The sequence below is a fragment of the Mytilus californianus genome, unplaced genomic scaffold, assembly GCF_021869535.1.
Source record: "Mytilus californianus isolate M0D057914Y unplaced genomic scaffold, xbMytCali1.0.p SCAF_6, whole genome shotgun sequence".
In the NCBI taxonomy this organism is placed as follows: Eukaryota; Metazoa; Mollusca; class Bivalvia; order Mytilida; family Mytilidae; genus Mytilus; species Mytilus californianus.
In genome coordinates, this window is record NW_026262712.1 from 53,346,540 (window position 1) to 53,361,929 (window position 15,390).

At 32.3% G+C, this 15,390-nt stretch overlaps 1 protein-coding gene across 3 annotated transcripts in view; it reads right to left on the reverse strand.

The window, feature by feature from the left end:
* The window catches only part of LOC127704326 (short-chain collagen C4-like), a 205,685-nt gene that overhangs the window by 62,665 nt on the left and 127,630 nt on the right, over positions 1 to 15,390 (reverse strand). The window lies entirely within an intron of this gene.

Here is a 15,390-nt window from a genome sequence, read left to right on the forward strand (position 1 = left end):
ACGTATATTAGATGTGTTAGATATAAATCATTGCTCTGACTCGTATGCCCTTTGCAACTTTTAACTATTTTTTCTATTTTAAAAAAATGTCTTTGGTTGATTGTTGTTTACGTAAGTTCAAGCGGCAATTATTTTAACTATTGTTAGGCAGAAACTTATGAAACATCCCATTAAATGAGTAGGTACTACAAAACGTTCGTTTGGAATGATGGACAGGTTTTGACTGTTGATGTACATGTAATGAATGGAATGTTTGAAACGTGCTGGAAATTTAACTACTACGTACGAACCCTTAAACATGTGTTGCAAAGGTTCTTTTACGTGAATAGAGCTCGGCATTTTACATATAAAGGGTACCATACTTAACGTCACAATTCCAACCCGGCGTGGTTGCGTATATATACAGCCCGAGTACTGTCAGAGAAGTCCGTTTTACCTTATTATAATACGAAGATACCCTTAGCATGCTTTGGTTATTAAATATCGTGTGATGATTTCCGGGTTCCGGAGCAGAAAATTATAAGGTATGTGTTGGCAAATGCATTCACGTAGATAGAATAAAGAGTATATAATGTTGTTCTAAAAAACAAATGTAACATCACTCAGTATAATAGTATGTCAGATTCATATTGTAAAGAATTATAATATGAATGTTGATGTCTGTCGAAGAGGCCAAATAATATCGACCAATTTCACAAAAAAATCACACGACAAAAAATTTCAGTAAAACTTACTACCAAATTAAGAAGTTAGATGTTTTTGTTAAAATGGCCCCGACCGCAGAAACACGAAGTATTTCAAACCTTATGCTGAGAAAAAATTATAGAGTCAAAGGTTAAAATTAGCAAAATAGAAATAGCGATGAAATTAATTATAATCAGAAGGATATTTCTAAGAAAAAAACATAGTCGAAGCTCATGTAACATACAAAATGTTTACTTCGTACTTATCAATAGAGAATGCGTACAAAAATCTAAAAGAAACTACATACCTTCTTTCTTCTTTTGTACACAATAACAAGTCACTGTAAAGTCTGTATATGGAGTTTTGCTTGAAATTGGCATGTATACATGTAGGCTGTATAGCCCACCAATAAATGCGCATCTGTTGTTATGAGGTAAATGAGAAGATTGCATGACTTGTATGATGTATTGATTAAGTATACTGTTAACATATACATGTATTCTAAAGGTTAAAAGACAAAATGCACTTACCTTTGCGACTTTCTTTCCATTTTCAAATAAGTCCGGAGCAATACTGAAAAGTTCGTTCATTACCAATTAAAAGTAACAAGGATAAGGTTTCCTGTTATGAATGCTGCCTTAAGGATAAGTTTACTACGTGAGGTGCAACTTCCACTGCGCATGCCACTTTTTCGCTCGAGACTACCCAAAATAACAAAATTTAAAAAGGGTCAAACAAAACATCTAAGTTTTTATTCGGCTTAGATTAACCGTCTGTTTTTTCCTGTGTTGGTTGCAACTTTTACTTTTTGCACAAGTATTAACTTTTCAAAAAAGTTTGCCTGACCTCAGTTAGTAGTTAATACAGTTGTTAGCTTTCGTAATGACGGCTGCCACATGTGGAACAGAATTTGTTAACCCGTTCGGGACACCTGAGATCAATCAATGTTTTTGTAAGGGTTCATGTTGCTCAGTCTATAATTTTCTATGTTCTATGTTATGTGTACTGTTGTATGTCTTTTCGTCGTTTTTTGTTTTTGCTATGGTATTGTCAGTTAGTTTTCGACTTACGAGTTTGAAAGTGCCTTTGGTATCTTTCGCTTCTCTTTCTTTTTGAAAAAGACATATATTGCGTTCATAAAAGATTTTTTGCATACACAATAAGCTGATACAAATGATGAAAAAACAGGAACAGTTTCCCTGATTAGTTTGTACTCTTCACGTATGAAATAATGCAATGATTTCGATCTTGTGATTTTAACTATGTTGGTAACCTTCAGTGATTAAGAATGACAGTACTGTTAGTAATTTGATGGTCGCAATTGCAGTTAGCATAACGGATATTTGCAATCGTCAAATCGCAATTGACGGCGCAACTTTTCAACTACAGTACCTTACTGTTATTCCGATTCTAAAAAAAAATACATAAAACAAAAAACAAACGTATATTCAAAAAGATATGAAAGAGGATGTTAATAAAACCTGACAAAATGAAACCTTAAACTACTTCAACTAACGGAATGAATGGAAAAGAACTATCATATTCCTAACTTAGTACAAGCATTTTGAGCAACCCAAACCAATTAACAAATTCATAATGCATAACAAAAAAAAAATTTCGTCAGAGCTTGAAAAATAGATAAATTCAAATAAAATCAAGTTCTGCTCTCACATTGTGACGTCGCTAATAAGTTCTGCTTAAACATCTGAAAGACATGATTCGAATATTTATCGGTCGTCCCACTGTCTATATCATTCTGCTCAGCTCTTAATAAAATTGCATATCAAGTTTTGTGTCGTCAAATACGTTGACCTGGCATTAATATCTTTGACCTGGACATATCAGCGACGTCATAATGTTTGAACCGACGTTGATACGTTTGACCCAAACTTATGAAGTCATCTTCCGATTAGCTGGTGAAACAAAGAAAACACTCTCAAAATACCCAAATACAGCCCGATACATCAATTATCAGTTTTTCTGCATTTTGAAATTGTAAAATATCAGATGATCGACACAATATGAAGGTTTTTTGATCTCAACAAAAAGCTTCATATTGTGACTCGCAGCTGATATTTTACATTGTCTCGGAACGAATAATGTAAGCTTGACATTTGTGTGTGGACACCTTTCTTTCAGTTTTAGTCAGAAAGGTAGTGAGATTTGTCATTTGAGGTTTGCTTTCGCTGCAGCAATATATAGAACTCACGAGGAAGCTATTAAACCAAGAGTTCCATGTGGTTAAGTTGAAATCATCCTTTCGTTAATTTTACGGACGCCATCACGAGTTGGTTGACCGATATGGAATATGACGACGGATATGTTCCAATTGTCGTAACTACAATCCCGTCCCCTCCCCCCGAATATGACCTATATTTACTTAAGAAGGCTATTCAAGAGAGACATATCGTGCGTTGTAGCATTGATTGCATACAATCACATTGCTTCAACTTAGTCACTGTAACTGATGGTTAACTTTTAATCTACTGAAATGATTCGTCCAGTAGTTTTTTTTAGTTCATATTTAAATGATGCGTTCAGATCGTAAATTCTTAGTATTCAAATTTGGTAATTGTACTAAATCTTGAGTTAAAATTAACTCAAGCGAAGTTGACCTTCTAAGATACAAACAGTTTGACAGTAGATTTGGTCATGGTGTTCACCAGTGTTCTGTACATTTCCAATGTAACTTATAATTAATGTGCCTAATAACATTATCGGTACCAAATTTACTGCAGTTCAACAATTATTGTCCCTTCAGTAAAGCTCAGGTTCAAAGTATTTGAAAATCTGTAGCATAGTACAGACGTTAAAGAACTGTTATAACCAAAAAAAGACCAAAAACACGGACAAGGAATCAGAAACCTCTTGAGTGTTATACATTTGTTTCAGACAAAAGCAAAGGTATCATATAACTTTCATAATTGTTGTTTGTATACAATATTTGTATTTCTGATTAAGTTGCAAAAGTGATCCGACTATTAAACCACATCTCATTTTTTTATATTTAAAGTAATTTATAGCGTAAATTCAACTATCAAAAAGAAAAATAACAAAAATACCGAGCTCCGAGAACAATTCAAAAAGCGGAAATTCCTTTATCAAATGACAAAATCAAAAGCTCAAACAAAATAAACGAATGGAAAACAACTGTAATATTCCTGACTTGGTACATGCATTTCCTTATAGAAAATTGTGGTTTAAACCTAGTTTTATATCTAGCTATAATAATAGACGGACAGCGTTAATGAAGTAAAGCAAAAGAATAAAAACCCAAACAAGGATAATACTTTTTTTTATCAATGTTTATGTATAATACTCTCAATTCAAGTAAAAATTACCAGTTGTCAATACTCAGCGCCAGAACAATAACAGATGTCATTGGCTTATGTGAACAGAATTGTTTTTTGTAATTAAAAATAAAGCATTTGATATCATACATTTATTTCTTTGCTTTAATGAACTATTTTGTACAAACAACGCATCGAACATCTGCTTTATTTGTGTATGGGGGACACCTCAAACTGCCACCTTTGGTTGTGATTCCATAGAATAAAGCCCCGTTATCATCTATAGCTTTATCGTCGAGTGGCTCGGCTTTTTTGTCAACACATGCATACTCCTTACTGCTGCTATGACTCCTATGATCCGTCATAAGAAAACCACTGTATTCGGATGTCCAGCCCTTGTAGCATGTTTTTCTACCTGTAATGAGAAAACTGTTTTGCTGAAAGTTTGTTACTCTAGTTACTATGAGTTTTAAACACTGTTCTGTGGATGAAATTAATGCTGATATTTATTCTGTATTTCTCAGTTTATGTAAAACAACAGTATGCCAAATATAAATATTTGTATCTGCTTACCTTGGAATGTCAACTATGTATAGTCGTGTTACTGTAAACACTCATAGACAGACACTTATTGTCCTTTATAATTGTATTGTGCTATCCATGAAGCAATTTTAGTGCTTAATATACTTAACATCGTTGTATCTTGAAGTAATCTTGGATTAATTGACAGCCATCAAAATTCATGTTGCATTCGCAACCGTAAGAGTACTGTTTATCCTTCTCGGAACGCTCTCTTAGTTTTAATCGAATCGACCATGTATCTCAAACGTCGATAATTAACTTAAGATCGTCTTTGGTTACTCTTAGCAAATTTTAAGTGTATAAGCATTATTGATTTACTGAAAACTTAACAGAAAATTCTAAGAGTGGTCAGAGGCATCTCAGTTTCTCTCTAAGATGGTAAAATGTCACTTAAAATGTTTTTGCATTTTCGTATCCAGAGAAACAATATTATATATATAAAAACAAATCATTGAATTTCCTAGACGACCATAGGATTTTCCGTGATTACAGAATTGGAAAATGTCTAAAGTAACAGCATTTTGTCAACATTGTTTCCAATTCATCTTTGTTAAAGCTGGCTTTTCTTATAAAAATAAGGAGATGTGGTTTGATTGCTAATGAGACAACTTTCTGCCAAAGTTCAAACGAAGTAGATGTAAGCAATTACAGGCAACAGTGCGGCCTTCAACATTGAGACACGAAAAGTATCAAATAATTAAACAGCAGTATTTATAATAACTCAATTAGGACGGATTTTTTTTTTTTTTTTTTTGGTTTTGCCCATAACATGTGATTCATAACAATACAGGATCAAGTTTGCTAATAAAAGGCTCAATTGGTATCTATACGAATACCTACAACCTGTCTATCAACTGTATTGCCGAGACGGACATGTAGTCATAGAAAAGGTTTACATTTTAATTATCTCATTACTGTACATGTTCCAATAGAATAAATCTAGTATTGTCCCTTTTTCTTTTCACAGGAAGGGTTCAAATGAATTGCAGCAAATCAATCAGCTATCAGAATTTTCACAGAACCATTCTATTAAGAAGAAAACGTCTGTTTGATAAGATTGCGTCAAAGTGAAGCTTAGAGTGTCGAAAATTCATAACTTTCAACCGAATTTAAAGGACAATCAAAAACACGTAATCTGTCTGAAACTAATCCAAATATAATTTATTTCAAAATCTTCGTAATCTTTAGTACAGAAGTTAATAACAATTTTTAAATTTTATTAAAGGAAATAGAACATTTATTTGAAGCCGTTATTAAATTATATTTGACGGGCGTTTGTATAGATTACATGGAAGTAACCAAAACATTGAAGCGACCTTCAAATGTTAGGAGCGGAGATGTGGTAGTGACATGATTGTTTACTATTTGACTTTCTGTGGAGCATACAGCTTTGGATGTAGATGAATTTATAATTTCATCTTGAAGAATTTCCGTGTAATAATAACGTCATACGGCCTCACATTGTTGGCTGCTCTGTTGGCTGGTACGAACACAAAACGTCCTTGAAGTTTGTTTTTTATCAATGAAATGGGCGTATTACTAACAGTTTTCTCAATTGTTTTCAAAACGTAATACTAGTATGGGATATGCGAATATCAACAATATTCAGATATTTATACAAATATAAATCAAGTGAATTTTCATCAGATATATTCCGTTTACACGTATACAATATGAAGAACGAGCATAATTGATGACCTGACAGCATTCTTTTCAATGTAATTGTGTTAGAGGATGATAATTTAGTCCTTTTCCAGAAAATGTTTAACCTCTCTGTCCTGAATGATGTACAGGTCTTATGTTTTACCGTCTCATGTTGAAGGAGATATCTTTCTTTTCCGACGTCTGATGTAACCAATGTATACTTAACGATAATGGATAAATCTTCTACTGTCTTTTTATACATGTAAGAAATTATAGGTGGCTCTATGTTATCAAATTCAGTAGGTTGTGAACGGTGGAGTCATTTATAATACTAGGTAATTCAATAAAAGTGAAACCTCTGTTAATGTATTCCTTTTTTTCAGAAAAAGCCTTTTAAGATCTTCAAGTTTGCCAATACATGGGAACAGACTTTTGTGATAACGTATAACACTAGTGATGAATATTACCTGATTAACTAATTGGTATTTGACCCAGTTTGCAAAATTATTTACGTGTACCTTTTTTTTAAAATATAGATATTAGATCATCAAGTGTTAAATTCATTTAGTTCGTTTAAAACGTTTTTCATGAGACATATGATTACGTTGTTTTTATCATGTTTATTAACAATATTAACAATATTCTTGATATCAATAGAGGAAGTTTAAGCTATATGTCATGTCCCATGATATTGTTAACCCGACCGAGGGTATGTGCTGTTGGTAGTCGTTTAATCCATGACCGTTGACAAATTGAACAGGAATCTACAAATTATTTATGGGATTGTCCTGGTTGTTTCTGTACTGCTTCCAGTGGTTGGAATTTTTATCAATTTGATATTGTGTTTGTGTTTTCCTTTATGCTGATAGATCTATCGTCTGAACTTCTTCGGTCTTGAGATGCGGCATAGATGTGTGTTCTTGTGTTCGTTCAAAAAATTCACGGCCTATTCATCCTCCATATTGAATACATTTTGGTTTAGTTCATGTTACATGTTTACATGTTTAATCATGCTAGTGTTAAAAGTGCATATTATGATTTTTCTTTTATAATATTCATTTTCTTTGCAGTAATCGCATAAACTGTTTTCTAATACTTTATGTTAATGGAACAAATGGAGTAATTTACATTTAAACATGTTGTTATTTAGGTATTTAAACTGAAGAGTGTTTTTCAAATTTTGTGTTCAAAATACCTTCCCTCTTGTGAAAACCTAAAGTTTTTAGGTTGTTTATGAACGTCAAATAGTATTGAATATATTTCTTTATTATTCATTTCAGGACTGATACTATGGTTGTTTAATATTTGCAGATTGTTGGTATTTTTTATGTGTATTTTTGTTTTAAATGAGCTTTCTTGCTTTAAAATACTTTGCCAATGTTTTGGAATAGCTTTTGTTATAATGGATAATTCTCTAACCAAATATCGGTTGTCCATTCGTTTGATGTGTTTTGTCATTTGATTTTGCCATGTGATTAGGGACTTTCCGATTGAATTTTCCTCGGAGTTCAGTATTTTTGTGATTTTACTTTTTATCTTTTAATTAAAGTAATATTATATTGTCTGAACTTTTACCGATTTCATCAAGTATGTCATTTACATACAGAATATTATGTTGAATCCATTTTGTAAACAATAAACACTTTCCCTTTGTATGTTATGATTACCCCATAAAATCTACTTTCTTATGTCTTGAAAAGATTGTGGCATCTTTGTTTGTAAACCTTTGACATTATTCCATGTTTTTATCAGTTGCCGATAGAACTCAGGAACGGATTGAAATATTTTTTGTCCCACATATTAACAGAAATATCATAAGGTCCTTACCAAATTTATCAAGGTAAATGGGGGCAAAATTGACCAATTATCCAATTATCCAATTATGTTTAAAAAAACGATTGACCAATAATCACACGAGTTTTGTTTAAATTTTAAAATCCAGCGTAATTGAGGTGTTTTGAGATACATATATTTGTCGATAATTTTTAAACGTCCTTCCAAATAGTCTTTACATAAAAGTTGTCCATTTAACTTTATCTTTTTTCCTATTCAATATGAATTTATATGCAAGATTTTTAAATTTTGTATTATTTTCTTTGTTTTACACATGTTTGAAGCAATTTAAGTTAACTGTAAAATAATTAATGATTCTACTACTATTATTTTACCTATTAATGTAAAATTTCTCTGAATCCAGTCTGATATTATCTTTCCACATTTCAGTATTAAGTTTTAACAGTTTTGATTGATATAACCAAAGTAGAAGCCAAGACTTTTAATGGTATCAGTTTTCGAATTTATGTGTTTAAGTTTGTCTCTACTACGTGAACTATGTTTAAGTTGTCCAAATCAAAATCCTTCTGTTTTGTTTCTGTTTAACTGTAATCACGAGAAGCTTCCAAAAGTTTCAATTATATTCATTGATAAACATCTTTCGGTGATTTTAGAAACAGGGTTGTACTGTCGGCAAGTTGACATATTTTCAGTGAGCAGTTTTTACCATCAAGTTTTACTTTTAAACCTTCGAGGTTATTGTTTTGTCTTAATCTAAGTGGCACAATTTAAACTACCAAATCAAAGACATTGTTGAATTCCGCAAATAATATTAAAATGACTGGAAACACAACCGTCATTGAGTATCCCTTGTATGTCTGTGTACATTGCTTGGATCCATCTAATAAAACGTCTTTTAAAGCAAAAAATGTTCATGGTTTCTGACATAAATTTTCTCTCATGGTAGTCAAATGCCTTGGAAAAAATCAACAAAAAATATAGCTCAATCTCCTTCAAAGTTCTCAGAGTAACCCTTAACATCTTGTATTTGCCAAATATTGAAACCTATATATCTTTTTTTATATAACCTTTTTGTTCAGTATGAGTTATTTTTGGTAGTTCTGGTTTTAATCTTTGAGCAAGTGAATAAGCTAGTAAGTTCAAATCATAGTTTAACAATTATTGGACGGTAATTATTTAAAGAAAGTGGGTCCTATTTTTTGTTTAATATTGCCCCTAATTTGTGAACTTCACAATTCCATTTTCTTCATTGCAGAAATTGAAAACGGATACAACAATTTATTTTATTTTTTCCCAAAATTTCTGTAAAATTCAACGTTAAGGGTCCGTGTATATTTGCGTCCATTCGTTTTTCATTTTGAAATATCAAAACAAAAACCAATAACGAAAGGGTTTTCATTTTTCGTTTTTGATTTCTCAAAAACCAAAACGAAAAACAAAAGTGTATTAATTTTTCGTTTTTGATTTCTCTAAAACCAAAATGGAAAAGGAAAGTGTTTTCATTTTTTGTTTTTGATTTCTCTAAAACCAAAATGAAAATCAAAAGTGTTTCCGTTTTTCGTTTTTGATTTCACTAAACAAGAATTTTGTATTTAATTCTAATTATTTCTCGTTTTATAATGTACAATGTTTTCCTTTCTTGTTTCGCAGTCATTGATAGTAAATAATGCTAATGTAAACACCCCGGTGTTCTTTCAACATAATGTAGACAAAATAGACCGCCTGACTTATGAATTGAACTACGATGATACATGAATCAAAGCCTTTCAAATTACCTTGTTTATATCTTTAATAAAAAATAATTATTATATTTAAATATTAAACGAATCATAAATTTTATTGTACAATATAATATTATATAAAGATGGTACAAATAAATAGATTGATTACAACATCACATTAACAAGGGAGGTTACTACTTTTAAAAACTTATAAGAAAACTACCCCGGTCGTTAAAGTATACATGCACTGTCACTGTGGTTATCAGATCTTTAATCGAAGATAAAGTCGACGGATGCAAAAGACTTTATCATTCTGAACAATAAGGGTGCGTGATCTTTACTTTTAAATTTAGAAAGGTTGATCTCAGATGATTAGAATTCATAACCAAGGTCCATTATACGAACATTCAGGACGATAATGTGTTTTGCTTGATCAATTCATTAAAAAACAAATTTCCGCAATTTCACAATTCAAACCGGGATTAGCATTCAATCATTTTGCCATTCGGAGCCTACTCGGTATTAGTTTTGCTTATTTTTGAGAGCTATATGGTGACCCTTAACTAGAGCCTGGGTGTGGATGGGGGTTTACGGAATAGAGATTAGTGGGCAAAACATATAAATAATAGAGACAATGGACCAAGAAATAAAAAAAAAAATAGAATAATGAGGTATTAAAATATAAAAAGAATAGAATAATTGGCAAAAAGTATAAAGAAATAAACATGATAAAGAATAGAGAAAAATGGCCTGAAACACTGATTAAAGAATAGAGAAAAATGAAATAGAATATCAAAGAATACAGAAATGAAGAAATACGCATCCAGACCATCATACTAGTTGCCTAAACCAACGTTATTTTGTCTCCGGTAGAATGTTATTGGTTTTCATACGTTTTCTTTTTATTTCTATGCCTACCAATTAAGTCATGAACTTTCATAGTTTGCCAGCTTATTACATTATAAAATAAGACAAAGCCGAACATCACTCTGGATTTTTTCTCAAGTAGACCTCAGCTACCCATCCTACCACACCATTACCGAAAAGTTAATAAAAAAATCAACGGCAATACTTTTGTCCGCACTAGGTGCAAAGGGAAGCTGGGTACCTGAGGTCTCTGGAGAAAAAATCCAGGGTGTAGGATAAAGCAAAACATTGTAATCCACAAAGCCAAGTGTGTGGCTGTTGTTTTCAGGGTATGAATGGTTCTTTTCCTCGTTGAAGACCCTCCAGCTACTTTCAAGATGAAGAACGGGAATAAAAGCCCTGTTCATTGATAATTTGTATTTTTTCTATGTATTGTGTGCGATTTTGTCCCATGCACATCTCTTTATTTTCTATTTTAGGGCCTAAACACGGCTCAATGCAATTTTAACCCTTCAATATTAAAGATCATATGTTACATTATTGTTTCGGATAAGAGTGAATTTGGTACCTATTAAAACGTTTAAACCCGCTGCATTTGTTTGCACCTGTTCTAAGTCAGGAACCTGATGTTCAGTAGTTGCCGTTTGTTGATGTGGTTCATAGTTGTTCTCGTTTCTTGTTTATTATATAGATTATACCGTTGCATAGTTTTCCCGTTTTAATGGTTTTGCACTGGTCATTTTGGGGCCCTTTGTAGCTTGCTGTTCGGTGTGAGCCAAGGCTCCGTGTTGAAGATCGTACTTTGACCTATAATGGTTTTTCTTTTACAAATTGTAACTTGGATGGAGAAATGTCTCATTGGCACTCATACCACATCTTCTTATATCTATATATGGTCTTTTTAATTGAATTTGGAGATTGGGATTTCTAGCTTTAATCTCACCCATGTCAGCTTTTTATTTGTATTTACAGGAAAGAGAGCTAGTTTTGTATTCTTAAATATACTGTAACAGTTTAATTTTCCATGAAAAAAGGACATTTTTTTTCTATGTCCGGTAGCATCGTATCATATCTGGACATCGGCTGTTGTCTGCTCTTTGGTCGGGTTGTTGTCTCTTTGACATATTCTCCATTTCCATTGTCAATTTTATTATCGGTAGGCATTTAAAATGGCCAACCATACACGACCGTTCATTAGTCGTCGTAGATCTATTCCAAGTCTTAATAAGTCTACACAAAGCAGAAAAGGAAATTTTACAACAAGGAATAGCACACAACTGAAGCCATAGTCATAAAGATCGATTGACTGATTGGTGTTCCTTTGACGTCGCCGCAGAACATAAAATTATTACCTGATCTTCATTCTCAGCATTTTCAATCTCTATTGTTCCCAAGGAAGCAACCATTTGATTCTCTGGGGTGGGGCATGGATTTGTACCCGAAGTCAAAAATTTTTTTTTTAACCCAGACTGAAAAACATGCCTATATCCATGGCCACACACAAACACAATAATATTTTCAAGATTTATTAAAAAAAAAATTTTATTACACTTTTATATTTTTATGTTGTTTTGAAATATTAATTTGACTTGAATTTATACGAATTTACTAAATATACATGTTTATACCAAGCCAAGTCCGTTTATATCTTGTTTCTCGCCTGACTATACAAAAGGCCAGGAGAGCTTAGGCCATCATTTGTCGTCTTTGATAGATATGGTTGACTGATAAGCTTTCTATATAAAGTAATGGGACAATGGCATGAAGACATCACCAAATCACCATATACAATACACAAAAAGACACCTAGAGCTTACCATATGGTCTTCAACTACCCACCAACAGGCAGTTAGCTCTGGTTGGCCTTAAACACAAATCCAAGGGCACAGCAAAATGAGAAAATATCGAATTAAAACTGGGTGACCTGGGAGGAAAACATTGGAACTTTCCTAAGAAATACAAATTTCACCCCCCCCCCCACCCCTTCCCCCCTCAGCATTTTAATAAAGAGATGTTGTATGATTGCCAATGTGACAACTATCCCCAAAGTTCAAATGAAGTGGATGTAAGCAATTAAATATAGGCAACCGTACCACCTTTAACAATGAGGAAAAAAACAGTAGGGTATAGTCGGCTATGAAAGGCACCATTTTCTACATAAGAAAATGCCTGTACCAAGTCAGGAATATGACAGTTGTAATCCATTCGTTTGATGTGTTTGTTTTTTTGATTTTGCCATTTGATTGGGGACTTTCCTTTTTGAATTTTCGTAGGAGTTCAGTATTTTTGTGATTTTACTTCTGACATGAAAAATATGAAACAGTTCAGTTGAGAAAAAACGGCCTAATTTATAACACAATAAAACGAAAAAAATATGACAGACATCAACAAACGACAACCATTGAACTACAGGCTCCTAACTTGGGACAGACACATACAGTATGTGGCGGGGTTTAACATGCAAGTGAGCGTTCAACCCTCCCGTTAACCTTGGACGAGTTTTGTTACAGAACAACATAAGAACAAACTATAAAAATCAGTTGAAAAGGGCTTAACATATCAGATCGATACAAAACAGAAAAAAACATCTAATAAAAGAACAGACCGGACGTGGCAGGGTATTTATACATCCTTAACAAACAAAAAAGGACACAAAGTACAGATCTGAGAGTAATCGCAGTACTGACAGCTAGTTTAAAGCCAATAACAACTAATACAACAATCATGTATCTAAGACAAAAATATCAATCAGTACACATCCAACATCCAATGGATTTAGTGTAAAGACGTCATTAACAGTCAGAGAAAGACATGACTTTGTGCAATGCCAAATCATAGGTACCAACAGATTGTAGTACTTTGATGTGTATAACAATAATATGTAGTATAATTTAAAGTTACTGATAACAAAATTAATATTCATACCAATAAAAACAATATTCAAAGATCTATTTACAGTGTTCAATTGGTAACCTTTTAAAATAAATTTATTTAAAGGATTGATAAGTTTACCCTGATCGTTTTAAATTTACATGCATGCAATTTCTATTTATATTATTATTGATAAATACAATATTGCAGAAGTAGTAGAAATAGATCTACAAGTGAGGGGAGTTGTTTATGACTTCAGGGAACTTTATTTGGATATGCTTGTTATGGTCTAATTGAAATTTACAAGACCTTCATTCAATTTCAGCACATTTTGTGAATGTATGTCCCATTTATAGGCAATATGTTTTTCGGTCTGTGCGTCCGTTTGTTCTTCCGTTCATCTGTCTGTTCCGCTTCAGGTTAATGTTTTTGGTCAAAGTAGTTTTTGATGAAGTTGAAGTCCAATCAAATTAAAACTCAGTACACATGTTCCATATGATATGATCTTTCTAATTATAATGCCAAATTAGAGTTTTGACCGCAATTTACGGTCCACTGGACATAGAAAATGATAGTGCGAGTGGGGCATTCATGTACTATGGACACATTCTTGTTCAAATCCTTTATTAAAGAAGTTAGTAAATTTACTTCAGATAAAAATACTAAATTAGACGAACCAATCTAATAAAAGATATATCTCTGATTTCGTTATACTTATATAACTTTTTTGTATGAATTTAATAAGATTACTGGACAAACGCGTTCAATCTTCGGACTTAATTCTTAACAATTTTACCGAGCGGAGAGAGGCGAAAAAAATAACGTCTTTCAAGCCAAATTTTATATGTATGCTATACACACAACTTTATTGTTTAAACTTGGTAATCAATTAATCTAAAATACTGTCCTAGATAATCAAATAATCATGAAATATTTGGTCTAGTAATCAAATAATCACTAAAAAAAACGGCCAAGTAATCACATAATCAAAAACCCCATGAGGAATCATTAAAGATGACATATTTTTGTATTAATATTAATTCACTTATAAGGTCTTTGCATCGGAAATAAACTAATTAATTCTAAAACCAGTTGTTGGCATGATATGGGTCATTTTCTTCACATTGACATAATTTAGTAAACGTTTATTGAAACCTGTAATGTGAAGACGTGAATGAAAATGCGGAGTTTGTGAGACCAGGTTCAAGCAAGCAGCCACTCGCTAGCAGCCACTTCGCTAGCAGCCAGTTTTCAGATGTTTATATAAAACCAAATGTTGCATAAGATTCAAACGTACTTCAAATGTTTTTATTAATATATAACCATTATACTATCAGTTTTTAATATATAATTAAGCAGTCAAAGACACTATTCAATGAATTTCAAAATTTCATTTCTTGTTCATTAATTATATAAATACAATAGAAATCGCTTTCAATACATCACACAGCGTGCTGCACGCTTTACATTTCAAATAGTCAACACTTTTGAGTGTATATAGAATCGTTAATAATTATGAAATTATTTAAATGTTGGCAAAATTGCACTATTGTGTGAAATAGCTTTCCATATTCTCGGCATCCTGTCAAATAGTTCATGAAAAGTAACAATTGTTCTGCATTAGAAGAAGAAAAGTTGCACTCGTGCTTTAACTTTTTTTTTTGCCACACAAAACTGTTTTGACAAAACATTCTACTTCTGAAACAGTGGATTTCGCTTACTTATGATTGGACGAAAGGTTTATTTTTTGTACTCAAAGTATGGTGGGCAAGGAAATTATTTATTAGCTTTAAAAAATAATCCGTGCTATACCCAAACTGGGAATTTTGATCAAGTAGGCGCTAGGTCTCTAGCTTACGTTTGCACCTAGTGCGGAAAAAAGTATTGCCATAGAATTTTTGTTTGTTAACTTTTCGGTAAGGGTTGGTTAGGGTATC